This window comes from Acanthaster planci, linkage group LG16, assembly GCF_054643075.1.
Source record: "Acanthaster planci isolate LZ-2023a linkage group LG16, COTS_SCS, whole genome shotgun sequence".
Classification (NCBI taxonomy): Eukaryota; Metazoa; Echinodermata; class Asteroidea; order Valvatida; family Acanthasteridae; genus Acanthaster; species Acanthaster planci.
This window is the reverse complement of record NC_141792.1, coordinates 2968290-2982449: the sequence shown is the minus strand read 5'-3', so window position 1 is coordinate 2982449 and position 14160 is coordinate 2968290.

Sequence of the window (14160 nt, the reverse complement as noted above, 5' to 3'; positions counted from 1 at the left end):
TGACATTCACAGTCACTTTGAAGTCACCGCTAATTCTCACCCCACCATTTTTCTTAGGAACAGGCACTATGGGCGTGGCCCATTCGCTAGTCTCTACCGGTGAGATGATGTTCTCCTGCTGAAGCTTTGCGAGTTCAGCTTCAACATGTGGTCTCAGCGCATATGGCACTTGCCTTGCCTTCAAGAACACTGGGTGGGCATTGTCCTTGAGAGTCAGCTTGGCTCTCATTCCCTTAAATTCTCCAATTTCGTACCTGAACAGCCCAGGATACGAGTCCAATACAGTTTTCAATTTAGCCTCCATATTCATTTGTGGGTGCTCTGACATAGTGAAAATGGTTGGCCTGTCCAGTTTGAAGTGTGCGAGCCAATCGCGACCGAATAATGCCGGTCCACCTGGCTGAACGACATACAAGCGTCCGGTGTGTCGTTGTTCATGGTAGTTAATATCAACTTGCAGACAGCCGACCGGTGAGACTTTTTCACCTGTGTGAGTCTGCAGCGTCACTGGAGTCGAATCGAGTTTTAAGTTTGCGAAATGTCGCTGATACTCTGCTTTGGAGACCACCGAAACAGCTGACCCTGTATCCAGTTCCATGCGGATTTTGGTGCCATTAATGGTTGGGGTCAACCAAATCGTGCTGTCTTTGCGAGAGTCCAGATTATTGACTCCGAGTCGACCAACGTATGTGATGTCGTCATCATCACTTGTTGCTTCTTCAACCGATTTCATCGGTTTTGATTTCGCTTTTCCGCCCTGGGGTCGGCTTTTGCGAGAGTTACGTGGGCGACCACTCTGCTGAGGGCTTGCACTCGAGCGGCAAACTGGTCGCATATGCCGCTTTTTGTTGCACTTATGACAAGTAGCATCTTTGAAGTGACACTGATTGGTCGAATGACCAGATTTCCCACGGCGATAACATGATGATGTTGATTGTGATTTGGCTCCAAATTTGTGCACCGACGTTTCTGGTTTAACATGTAGCTGTTGCTGGAATTCCACCGCATCCTTAGTTGCGGCTTCCATTGCAGTGGCTATTTCAATGGCTTTCTCAAGTGTGAGCTTTGCTTCTGCAAGAAGGCGTTTTGTTATGTTGCCTGCTCGCAACCCACAAACTAGGCGGTCACGAAGCGCTTCATTGAGATAACTGCCAAAATCACAGTGCTCGGTCAATCTGCGAAGCTCAGCGAGACATGCTGTGACAGACTCCCCTTCATGCTGGTCCCGCTTATGGAAGCGAAATCGTTCAGCTATAACTAAGGGTTTAGGAGCAAGGTGCTTCCTTAGTATGTCCACCAATTGCTGGTATGATTTAGCACTAGGCTTATCAGGAGCCGTCAGATTTTTCAACAGTCCATAAGTCTTTGGTCCAATCAGGCTTATAAATGCAGGCACTTTTCTATCGTGACGTCATCAGTTACATGAATATTCATGGTGTGCATAAGTAATACAGTTCTGATCATGCACAATACATTACAGTCTCCGATTAAACATGCTTCTCTTCACACATATATCGACTCATTTTTCTCCAGGAAACCTATACTTTAAATGATCAGTTTGAATCCTGGAGTTCATGGCCTGACAGCACTCCCTACTGTAATCCCAGCCCCTCTCGTTGATCTGGGGTCACTACTCTAATTAAAAATAATATTTTTTGTACTTGAATCTTCCTCTGTTTATGACGGACATGTTACACTAAAATCTCTCGAAATAACGCCACATTTTATCTGTACAATATTCTCATCCCCCAATCTGACAGTGAAGTCTTAAAAGCCGTCGACTGCATTTACAAGCAGTGCAACCCCATCAGTGACGGTGTCATTATAGTAGGAGGTGACTTCAATTGCACCTTTGATCCTGAGTTAGACCGCTTAGGCATGCCAGCCGAGCATCGCCCCAAAATTTCCTTGGCTCTCAAAAATATTCTAAACAGACAGTCCTTGTACGACGTCTGGCGCAGACGGAACCCTGATGAACAGAACTACACTTGGTACAGAGTTAACCCCTCCAGCCAGTATGGTGTTTTTTTTAAAAGCCAGACTGGACCATTTTTATCTTCCCACTACTCTTTTGTCCTCCGTCTCTATGTATAACATTCTTCCCTGTTTTTTGTCAGACCACTCGGCTGTGATCGTCACCATTAAGCTTCCTTCCTCCACTTGTAGAGGGAGCGCCTATTGGCATATTAATAACTCTCTTTTAGACGCTCGGGCCTACAGGGAAATGATAACAGACTTTGGACTGGCTGGAGGGAGAGACAAAATGAAGTCCCCGACATTTGCTCGTGGTTGGACTTCGACAAGATTCAAATAAAAACTCTCATCCAAATGTACGGGTCGAAAGTAGCTAAAGAAAAACGTGACACCCTGCTTAGGATTAACAAAACTATAGAAAACCTTGTGTCTGCGCCAGATTTTAATGACGATACCAAATGTATTCTTAACGAACAAAGATATCAATTAAATAAGATTCTTAATAATGAAGCTCGGGGTGCCTTCGTCAGGGCCCGTTTTCAACATGTCAATGAGGTTGACACTTGTTCTTCTTACTTTTTCAACCAAGAAAAATCTCACTCTCAGTCAAAATCTCTATCGAGTGTCCGTCCTCCCCCCGGTGATCTTACGGACGATCCCGTTCAAATAAAAAACTATGTCCGCTATTTCTATCGAAACCTGTACAGTCGACCTCAAACTGACGAGGGTGCCCTGAACCAAATTTTAAATGATTTACCGAAACTTGACCCTACCGATTCGGAGGATCTTGACGTTCCTCCGAGTCTGGAAGAACTGGATGCAGCGGTCTAGCAACTTGGCAGAAATAAAACTCCCGGCCTGGACGGTCTCACTTCGGAATTCTTTCAGTCCTTCTGGCCTGTTTTCAAAGACGATTTTCTCTCTGTGATCTCCCTCGCTTGCAGCTCCGGAATTCTTCCGCATACCTTTCGTCGAGCTGTCATTATGCTCATTCCCAAAAGGGAGAACTTTCTGATGTAGCCAATTGGCATCCAGTTTCCATCCTAAATACGGACTATAAAATTTTAGCCAAGTTGCTGACCAATCGCCTCAAACAATTTATTGGTAATGTGGTACACCGGGACCAGAGTTACTGTATTCCTGGTCGGACTATTTCTGATAACATTTCTCTCATTAGAGATATCATTAATTTCTGTAATTTTAATGATGTTCCTGTAGCCATGGTCAACTTGGACCAAAAGAAAGCTTTCGACAACGTTGACCACGATGTCTTGTTTGATACTATCAGAGCCATGGGTTTTGGGGACGCTTTTATATCATATATTAAACTTTTGTATAATGGCGCCGAGAGCCTGGTAAAGGTGTGTGGTTTCTTGACTGCACCCTTCACCGTCGACAAGGGCATCCACCAAGGATGCCCGCTCTCAAACCTCCTTTACTCTATTGAGATAGAACCCTTTTTAAACAAACTCCGTAAAAATCTCAATCATCACAGTTTTCTCCTTCCCGGTACTGATAAATATTGCTCGGTCTCGGCATACGCCGACGACATTTCCATTTTTGTCACCTCCTACGCTGGTTTTAAAATAATTGAGCACAAATTTAATATGGTCTTTTCAGCAGAGCCTCTGCTGCAAGGTTAAACACTCAAAAATCCCAGGGGTTGTGGGTCGGTTCGTGGACCGGACGAGTCAACGGGCCCCTGAACTTTCAGTGAAGCAATCAAGGTCTCACTTTTCTTGGAGTTCGCTTAGGAAACACGACTTTCTCAAACAAGACTGGATTATCTGTAAAGAAAAACTTGGCAAAACTCTCTGTCAGTGGAAACGTCTCTCTTCTACTCTGTCCTTTAAAGGCAAAATTCTCTTTGCCAATCAACTAGCCGCGTCAAAACTCTTTCACGTCTTGGCCGTTCTCTCTCCCCCCGAAAATGTCCTGAGCGAACTCCAAGATTTGCTGGTCGACTTCGTCTGGTCTGGGAAAAGATATTATCTTAAAAAAAATTCTTTTTCAAAGACCCAACAGGGGTGGCCTCGGTCTTGCATGCCTCCAAGCACGAACACTCGTCTACAGAATGTCCACTGTTCAACGTTTTCTTGATCTTTGCCCTCATCCTGCCTACGCCATGGTCAGTTATTTTCTCCGGCGTTACAAGAAACTCGACTATGACCTTCAACTTTTTCAAATTAATTTCGAACCAAAATTTTTCATCAGCATTCCTCCATTCTACGGCGAGCTACTGCGTGCTTGGACGGCATCCGGAGCTCGGATTGACATACCTTTGGATTCGGTCAGCCATGTTGTCAACATTCCTATCAATAGTACTCTTCTCGAACATGCGGCTGACGATGGGAACACCTATTCTCGGCTCCTCTCGCGCGGGATCAGGATCGTCCGCCATCTTCTCCACCCCTCCACCGGTCGCTGGCTGGAAGCCGAGGATTTGCCTTGTGTCTCCTCGAGAATCCGTCGTCCTTCCCTCCGCCTCATCGACAAGTGGCTTTACCGTCTACATCTCGCCCTCCGCTCGTCTTTTCCGTCGCTCATCGGCTTCTCCGGTCTGCTCTCTCCTCCGACCCCTCTCCGCACCGTCCCCTGCTTTCCAGACACTCCGATACCCTTCTTCATCCCTCCTGACTTCAACGGACTCTTGCTATCTTCAAAGACTCTCTACGACATCCTTAACGTTTCCGTCAACTCCCACCCTCCAACCGCAATCACACACTGGCATCGACTCGACTTATTCAAGAACTGCAGTCTCTCCATCCCCTGGAATCAGATCTAAAAGTTTCCTATTTTCAAGAAAGAAGGCGACGTTCAGTTCTGTCTGCTTCACAACTTCCTGCCTTCTCTCCCTGTTCTTCATCATCTCAACTCTGACATCTCCCCCTCCTGCGGATGGTGCAGTGAGGAAGGAACTGTCGTCCACCTCTTCATTCTGTTCCCTGCCATCCAACCAGCCCTCAATCTACTACATACCCTGCTCTCCCGTCTTCCTCCCAATATCCGTCTCAACTTTGACCTCTACTGGATCCTGATCCCAAACGCCAGGAGTCGAGACCGGGAAGCGATCAAGCTCGCAAATTATCTCATCGTCAGCCTCAAAAATGTCCTCTACTGGTCCTATAGCTCTACTGCCTTTTCCGATCCTCTTCTCGTCTGGTCCCACCGCCTAAAATAAAAAAATCGTCATAGAATATCACTATCACCGCTTGAACTCCTCTATTGATCTGTTTTTCAAAAAATGGTATACTAACAACTCTATTTTTACAGTAGTTAACGACAAGAAATATGGCTGATCTAATCACTGTCTTCTTGCTTTTTTCTTCTTAACGGCCCAAGTCCGGGACGGCTGCTCGCTTTGTCGAGCGAGGGGATCCTACCGTCCCATGACGCGGGCCTTTTCTTACCCTATTGCTTCTTGTCGTAAATTGTGTTTGATCTATTATACCACATAAACTTCGATTTGGATTATACATGGGTTTAAATTCAGTGTGTCGGAAAGTCTTTAATCATGTTTTGTCTTAATTTTCTCAATGTAATCTTTTATGCCCAAAATTTGTATCTTTTCTCGAGAATTTCTTTACCATGTTTAATGGGTCTCCCCGGGAGTGGCTGTTCGTGCAACCGAAGCGTAGTGTAATACTTCTGCTCCCGGGTGAGACCCTCGAGTTTTGTCTCCACTGTTTATCTGTTTCTTTAATCTAATTATACTTTGTAAGTTTGGTTTCTCATTAGTTTTTGTTACTTAACGTTAAATGCTCCTTTTTCCTTTTCACTTACCTATTATACTGTTCATACATTTGTGTAGTTGTATGTGCACTGTTATCAGCTTTTTGTTTTTCCTTGAATTTTTCCCACCCCTCCAAGGATCGGGACGTTGTGCCTTGCGCACAGCCCACCTCGGCGGTCCTACCCCTCCCCAACCGGGGATTCCCGACTGTGGGCGTTTAAGATTCCCACACCATTGATGCCAGGATCCCCTTTCCCCTTTCCCTCCCTCCCTTTACCCTTCTTCCCTCCCCTCCCTTCAATGCCGCTGTCGTTCATATATATTTAACGAGTAACTATTGTGTGAAAATTTTGCTAAGCTTCTCTTCGTATTTACATTTTTTTTCTGCGTATCTCTTTCTTTTTTGATTATCTTACTTTAACATACATGCGTATTTTACTTCTGTTTATTCAAGAGTACTCTTTGGTAAAATTCGTAGTCGTTTATTCCTGTCAGTATTTACTTTTATTTTAATTCTCATTTACAATTCTGTTGCATGTCATTTTGTTAAATTTAGTTTTGTTCATCAGTTAATTTTTTTCTGTCCTTGATTACAAACTTTTGGTTACATTTGACATTAGTACAAATGTATTGAAATCCTTCTCGTCAGTGATCTCGTTTGTATATTATTTTCCAATTAATGATCTTTTTGTACTTTAATTTGTGATTCTTGGTCTTCTTATGATTATTTAGTAACTTCTTGTTTGCATTCATTCTTCGTTTGTATTTTTTCACGTGATCTGTTTTCAACTTTATTTACGTGTCTTTTTCCTTGTTTATAAATCTTTAGATAAATGCAATATTAACGACTCTCTCTTTACTGTGGTCAATCGTACCATAACAAGGCTCATCTAATCACTGTTCTATCCCCCTCCCCTTTCCCTTCCAGGAGCTTGGCCACGGCAGTGGGCAGAATTACCCACGTCCAGAGACACCGGTGGCCTACTCCGCCCCTTCTCCCACCTCCCCTCTCTCAGCCCGGCCTGAATCCGGGGCAGCTGCTCGCCTCGGCGAGACATGGGCCGTAGTCCCTCTGCCTCATGACGCAGGCCCTCCACCTCTCCTTCCAGTAACCCTCCCTGAGCCACATAGAATATTTTCATTTGTTAATTTTGTCAATAGTGTATATTTCCTTCCATGTATTGTACAATGTTCCTGACTACATTTTGCTGCTGCTGTTTTTCTCCTTTGTTCACCCCACCTGTCGTTTAGTCGATTGTAATAATTTCAACTGTTAACAGTTGTTATCGGCTATATTGTATCTCTTAATACATTCTTCTGTTTTTTTTTAATTGTGTTAAACAAATCTTTTATCTGTAAATATTCTAATTTTTTGTAACTTATTGTATTGGTGTTCATTTCAATGGAATGAAATAAATCTTCCATTTGAAAAGTCAAAAAAGTCTTCTCCTTCCGGGGTTGTCGTAAAATCTTCTAGTTCAAATCCTCCTTCGGCCATTTTACTTTAACTTTAAAACAAACGATTTAAAAAACAACTTTAAGCGGTGGGTAGGCTCGCGGTCAATTTTAACGCGTCTTCTATAGATAATTTATTGAAATCGGGTGGTTTGATTTTAAATAGCTTGCTCGATAGCATAGCGTAACCTATGGAAATCGCTGAAACTTCAAGGCCGTGTTGGCAATTCCTTTACGTCGATTGATTTAGCGTTACTCATTTTTAATATAAGGAGTTTTTAAATTTGTTCCATTTCTAAAATTTCGGGCCGCTCGCTAATTGAGCAATTGGTTTGGTCGTTTCAACTTTCATAGGCGTTGATTTATTTTTCCAAATTAAATATACAGCGACCGCACCAATCGCTAAGCCACCCAGGATTAAATTTCTGTTCTCTATAGCCGTCCCTCGGTTCACTAGCTTCGCCTAATTTTATTGTAGCCTTCATCTCTTTATTATGTTTGGCAAATTTCTTGCCTGGTTCCACCCGCTTCGGATTTTTAGCTTTAGTTACCGTCTGAATTTTAGATTTTACCGGGCTGGTTGGTGCTGAGCTCATTTCGTTCGGGCTCACTTCCGTCGCTTCTATATTTTTCGACATCTTTTATAATAGAAGCATTTTTATTTTTCGATAGATGCTTAGTCGTAATTAACGTAGCTGCTAATGGCGATAGATATACCCCGTTAATTCTTTTGTTAGCGCTTCTTCTGATTTTAAGTTTACGTTAAACCCGAAAAATTCGACCGGGGTTGCAAGTCCGAGTAAACGCGCGTATAAACTTAGAATCGCGTTACCTGATGTAATAATTATGATAGCTTCAAACGCAACCCTATATTCAGTCTCTAATAAATTTAATATCCAATTTGTTTTTCCGCTACCCGTTTACCCACGATCAAAGCGCAAATTCCCATCTTCCACCGTTAGTTGGGATCCATAACCAAGAACACGTACATCGTCAACGGACCCGCGGTCTCTGCCTCGCGCTCCATTTGAATTGATATATCTCACCGCCGCCGAGTGGTCTACCTGAGCTCTGAGCCGAGTTATCGTCCGGACTTCTGAAATCTAGCCACAAGCCATATTTATCTTTCAAATAGTCAGCCATATCAAATTCCGATTAGATTTAAATCTTTCACCCCCGCTCTTTCCGAATCCGTATCCGAGTCACCGAAGCACTTACTAATTTTGTTCCAATGTTGATACTCAAACAGTCTCTGCGAATAAAGTTGATTTAGCTTACCCTCAACCGTGACGACCGTTTTACTGATATGCGGATTGTAAAATCTCTGCAGGTTTTTAATAGCCGGGTTTCTAAATAAAATCAAAACGCCTTTTAAGCTCTTGATCGCTTGGTCAATGCTGATATTCCATAACGTGTCTGATTTATTTTTTCCACGAGTGTACCCCGTCAAATAGATAATAAACGGGCCCCTTATGCTTGTTCCTCAAAGCCTGCGCCAGATCTGTGACGACTTCGTATTCCAAGGTCAAATCCAAAATTGAGAACTCGGCCGCGGTGTCTGAGAGTTAACCACTTTATCGTGGCCGTATCAATTGATACTAAGGGTCTCTTTAAAACCCGACGGGTAAAAAGGGGAATACCCGGCAACATCGGCGTGTCGATAGGAATTGCATATCGATTTTTGAAAGCGTCGGCAATTGCTTTATCCTTGCCGTTGTTCAAAGCAGCATTATCATCGCCAGCCCTTAGACGCACCTTGGTCCCGTTTTCTTTTTCCAAACCAAAGTACGCCATATTTTTCGTCTGCGACAAAGGTACCCAGTTGTCCTTAAAATTATGAAACACGTCCGCATCTCGGTAACGTACGATTTTATTTCCCTGTAGACTCACGTTTATTTCTGAAACCAGGTTTCTCGCCATGTTGTTATACACGGTACGGTTATTATCTGAGGCTCCGTCTAGATCGAGTTTAAAAGCCAGTTTGGCGGTAACGGGTACAAATACGTCGTCCATGCCTGAAGCCGGGAACTTTACGTTTAACATGTGACCCACGGCTATCGTACTCGGTTATGGGTAATGGTTACTTTGCGTCTTTCGCCTTTGATCGCGCGAGGCACTTTAAGCCTGCGACTCGAGTCTACTTTTTTAGTATATTGATAGGAAATATAAGTTTTATATTGTGGCGAATGCAACTGACACCTCTTGTGGTGGACCCAGTAACCGGCCGGGTCAGGGATGGAATTGACCTGGCCCAACCCCACAAATATATTTATAAACCTTGAGCAAGGATGAAGAGCTACCCTGACACAAGGGGGGATATCAGTTAAAGAACGGCGGACTAAGCCTAGAAGCAGTTCGCTGGGTGGAAGTTTACCACCAATTAGGAAAAACTGGTTTTATCTGGTAATACAGTAATGAGACACAGGGAAACCTAAATAAACCTCACAGTGACACAGGATTTTCCAAGGACAGTAATCAAGTATTTGATTTATTGCAATAAAAATCAATAAGGTATATAAATCATATAAATCAAGGCAATACAATATGCCTCACGTGGTTAACTAACTATCCGACTAACTTAAACACAGCTAGTCTACAACCCAAGGGTTACCTCATTAAATAGTGATAGCCCTCACACAAATAACACAGAGTGTCATGCAAAACAGGGTCGATCTAACGAAAGGGAAATTACCCTCACAGCGATCTGAGTACATCAAGTAAACCTCAAGGCTAGCTAGCCCAATGACAAGATTGCCTTCCAGCCATCACCCCAATATCAGTGCTTACAGACGACAAGCAATCCAACAGCAAAGAACACTAGCTCCCAGCCTAGGTTAACGACACTCAGCTCTATCACTAAAGTAATCTAGACCCAATAAGGTTCGCACCTACACCTACCAGTTATACTCACTACACGCAGCGCCTCTGGTGCAGCGTCCACGCTATACCTCGCACAGTCACAGCACAGAACGGTAGACAGCGTCCTCCACGATCCTGCCGCTCTGCGACCCAGCAGCAAAACTCACTAACCGATTGTGCGCGTTCTAAGCACGCCGCAAGCGCCCGGACCTAGTGCTCTACACAACGCTGATTGGTCAACGCAGTGCTTCATAATTCATGCCTTAGACTGGCATTCATGCCCACCCCTGTTTCGTCACAATATTTTACGATTTTTATTTTACTGAAATATTTTACAGAGGAAAGAAAACGCGATTAACGTTAAAACCCTACGAAAAATAGATCTTCGTATTGCTTTCTAAATGTTTTACTTAGGGTTTCTAAAACCATATCGCCAACGTGATCGATATCGGCACACATGTCACCCAGGATTTGCTCGATGTTGCTTAGGTCAGCTTGAATTTCTGACAGTTGATCTTTAATTTCACTATTCATTTAATTTACTTATTTTAAAAATGGCCAGTGCTTTAATGACGGTTGGAGGAGCTACGGTAAACACCCTGGCATTCACGGGCTCAATTTTTTTTATTTAGCAGTTTATCAAAACGTAAGTGGACGAAGAACGAAAGCGTCACGACCTTGCGTTAGAGCAATTGGCGCAAACAAGGGAATCCTGGGAACAAAACTGCGTACACATGCAAGATTTTCTGGACGAACGAATGCGACAAGAACGCGCGAGTCAGCAAACATTTGTAAACGTGGACGAAGCGTACGAGCTCAGAGCGAATTGACGGGTGAAAATATAATGCCGTTACCACCAGAACCTAAATTGCCCGATTTTTACGCGCCCACCGATGATAAAAAAATTCGTGAGTTTGTCTGGATTTTAGGTGGGACAGCTTTAGTTGGTTTCTTAGCTTATCGATTTGCGTAACTTTATTTAAAATGGAAGAAACTTTTAAAAAACTCTTTTACAGCCCGCAAGGCTACTGGCGAGGAGAAAGCGCCTTCGATCATCTACACGAAAAGACCGGTGCGGACAAATCAGTTATTAGAAACTGGCTAAAAAACAGGCCATTTGACAAATATACATTCCCGCACCTGCGTACGTATCGAGACCAATAACTTTGCAATCAGAATCGGTCGAACCACACGAAGCGCATCAAATGGATATATTATATTTACCCTGGGACCACGTTAAAAGAAAAACGTTTAAATACGCTTTAACGATCATAGACGTGGGTTCGCGGTATAAAGAAGCAGAACCCTTGACCAGTAAAACCGCCGAGCAAGTGAGCGTAGCGAGCAAACAAATTTACGAGCGATCGCCTCTGACTTGGCCCAAATTCATAATGGTAGACTTGGGATCTGAATTTAAAGGCGAGTTTGAAAAATTATTGACAAAAGAAAACAAAGTAGAAATTCAAGTGTTCATAGGTCGCAGGGGATCGTGGAAAGGTTTAACCGCACATTAGCCGAGCATTTATTCGGCCATCAATACGCTCAAGAAATGTTAAACGTGGGTGAGCGAAACGTAGAATGGGTAGAACGTTTGCCCCAGGTCGTGAAATCGTTGAACGAGGAAAAACGCGTTTTACTGATGCTGTTCCTGCAGAAGCCGTCAAGTTAGACCGAGTGAAACAAGCACCCAGTGTACCTATAAGACTTAAAGGTTTTCATGGTGAAAGAAACTAGATATATAGTAAAGATAGCGGTAACACCATGTATTTATCTCTTCTTTGAGTATGTGTGGTTCTGAGAAGAACCGGGGATACTCAAAGAAGAGATAAATACATGGTGTTACCGCTATCTTTACTATATATCTACCTAGTGTACCTGCTAAAAGTGCGTTGCGTGAATTACCTCCAGACGTGGTCGTTCGGTATTTATATTACCCGGGTGAGCAAGAGGGCGGCACCGTCAGAAGGGCAACCGATCCGGTCTGGCCCGTGGACGTTTATCAAGTGGAGAAGCGCACCAGTCAATTTAAACGAGGCCGGGGTAAAAGGTATAAACGAGTCCCACTTTTATTTATTAAACAGGCCAAATAGGAGTTTTGTCGTACCTGAGAATACACAATTACCGCCCGAGAAAGCTTTTTAAAACGTAACCGGGCAAGTCGAGCCTTGTAGCGAGGGGAATTCCCTTTTTTGTTTGAGAGTTACGGGGTAGGTTGTTTGTGCGATCGGTGCTAGACGGTGCACGTCACGAGTTGTTTACAGAAAAGTTCACCGGGGTCGAAAGGTCATGGTGAGTAAAGTGGGAATCCCCGGCGCTGGTGGGTGAAAGGGGGTGAAAGGGGAGGTGGTCAACAACTCTCTTTTTCCATACAACTCAATTTGAGAAAATTTCTGAAACTAAAAAAGTGCGACTCACATTTCCTTTTGTTCTTTCCTTCAAACTTGACGTTGATCTCCGGTAATTCACTGCTGCGAACACCTCAACCATTATTCTTTCCAAATTCAAGTGCAGTTTTCTTCCGAATTGGACGATTGCAGCAGTTTTTGAAAAACTCCATTTGAAAGTACATGCCAAGAAATTCGCAACGCTTGTTATTTACCCTCCTGAAAATACGCATACGCGGGACGCGTTTTTGACGCAATGTCCCATCCGGGCTATAATGGATATCAATGGGTGAGTACCACAGATACATAAACACATGGACGCACGGCTCCTATTCAAATCAACAGCCGGGTACCGTGGCCGAGACGGCAGCGGGCTAAATCCAAAGCGTGGGTAAATTCACCCCTCGGTATAGGGAATTTACACACAGGTGAAGAATTTTCTTTTTTCATCCTCCGTTCTTAAATTTGGCAATTGATATTTTTATATGTTTTGTCGCCTTCCACTCCAAATGTTTTTTGCCTAAAAGCTCGAGGACCGAGGAATAAAAAGGTTTAAGCTGAGTTTAATCTGAGTGCAATTTGATTCAATACCTACAATGCACACAATGCACACGCATCGAATCTCCAGAATGCCACAAATTTCAGGATGGTTGTAACCTGCTCCAAAATAATGACATACCAGCTCATCTTGTGACATTTATGTCAAAGTGAAGAGTTAAATCATATGCAAATTTCAGAAAATCATTGAACGTGAAGTGGGGGAAAGTTCCACGACAAACTAATTCATGAAATCGAATCGACCGTTCAGGAACTGTTATATGAGTCATGGAATGGAAAGTGGCATCACGTACAGTACTAGCGAAGGTCGTTTAGTTTGGAAAGGGGAAATAACCACACCGTATCAACTGTCGACAGCACTGTTCCTTCTGCAACTTTTGTGTTCTAATGATTTCAAGGGCAAATGCCGGCCAGACCTATGCAATCCAAGTAACTGGGTACTCCTTTCTCCCTCGCCTTTTATAGTTTTATCTGTATCACATAAGCAAAAAATTACCATAAACAGAGCAAAATTAATTGATGATTTTCAGGGAAATGGAAAGCACTCCGCAGTCAAGTTGGTCGGAGAGGCACCGAAGACCTTCATGCATGAAGTCACGAAAGGACACTGTCCTGTTGCCAGCGCGAAGAAGGGTTCGTTAATGTGTAGTCTGATGAAGTTGTGTTCATCGTATGTCACGCAAAACTAGTTCTACCGCAACGACTACCAAAAAGACTCCATAAATTATATGCATATCTCAAGAGACTTGAGCCTTTTCCACAACGTACCGTAAGAAATTGCTCGAAATTTCATAAATCGTTTACAAGATAGAATTAGGTCATCAAGTCTGCGGCTACCTTCAAAAAAGCGCCACCTACATGCTAGCGAAAAAAAATCACATTAATGGGATTCCATACAGTGGGGTCACGGGCCGACGTGGGCCGAAACCAGTGGTACTGAACAGCCCACGACCACGCGTTGTAACCGCGCCGAATCAGCCAGGCATGCTGGATCGCAGCAACGGTGAACAGGCTCCGAGGCAATTGTAAAACGACGAAGCATGCTCGCTCATATCTGTTGTTCTAGACCACACACACGACTGATTAACAACTTCATTTCAAGTCTAATAGAGAACCAGCCGACGCGTCGTCCACTGATCTGTGAACAAAAAAACTACGGAGATAACTTGTTTGTGTTTAGTACCTATTTTAGCAAAG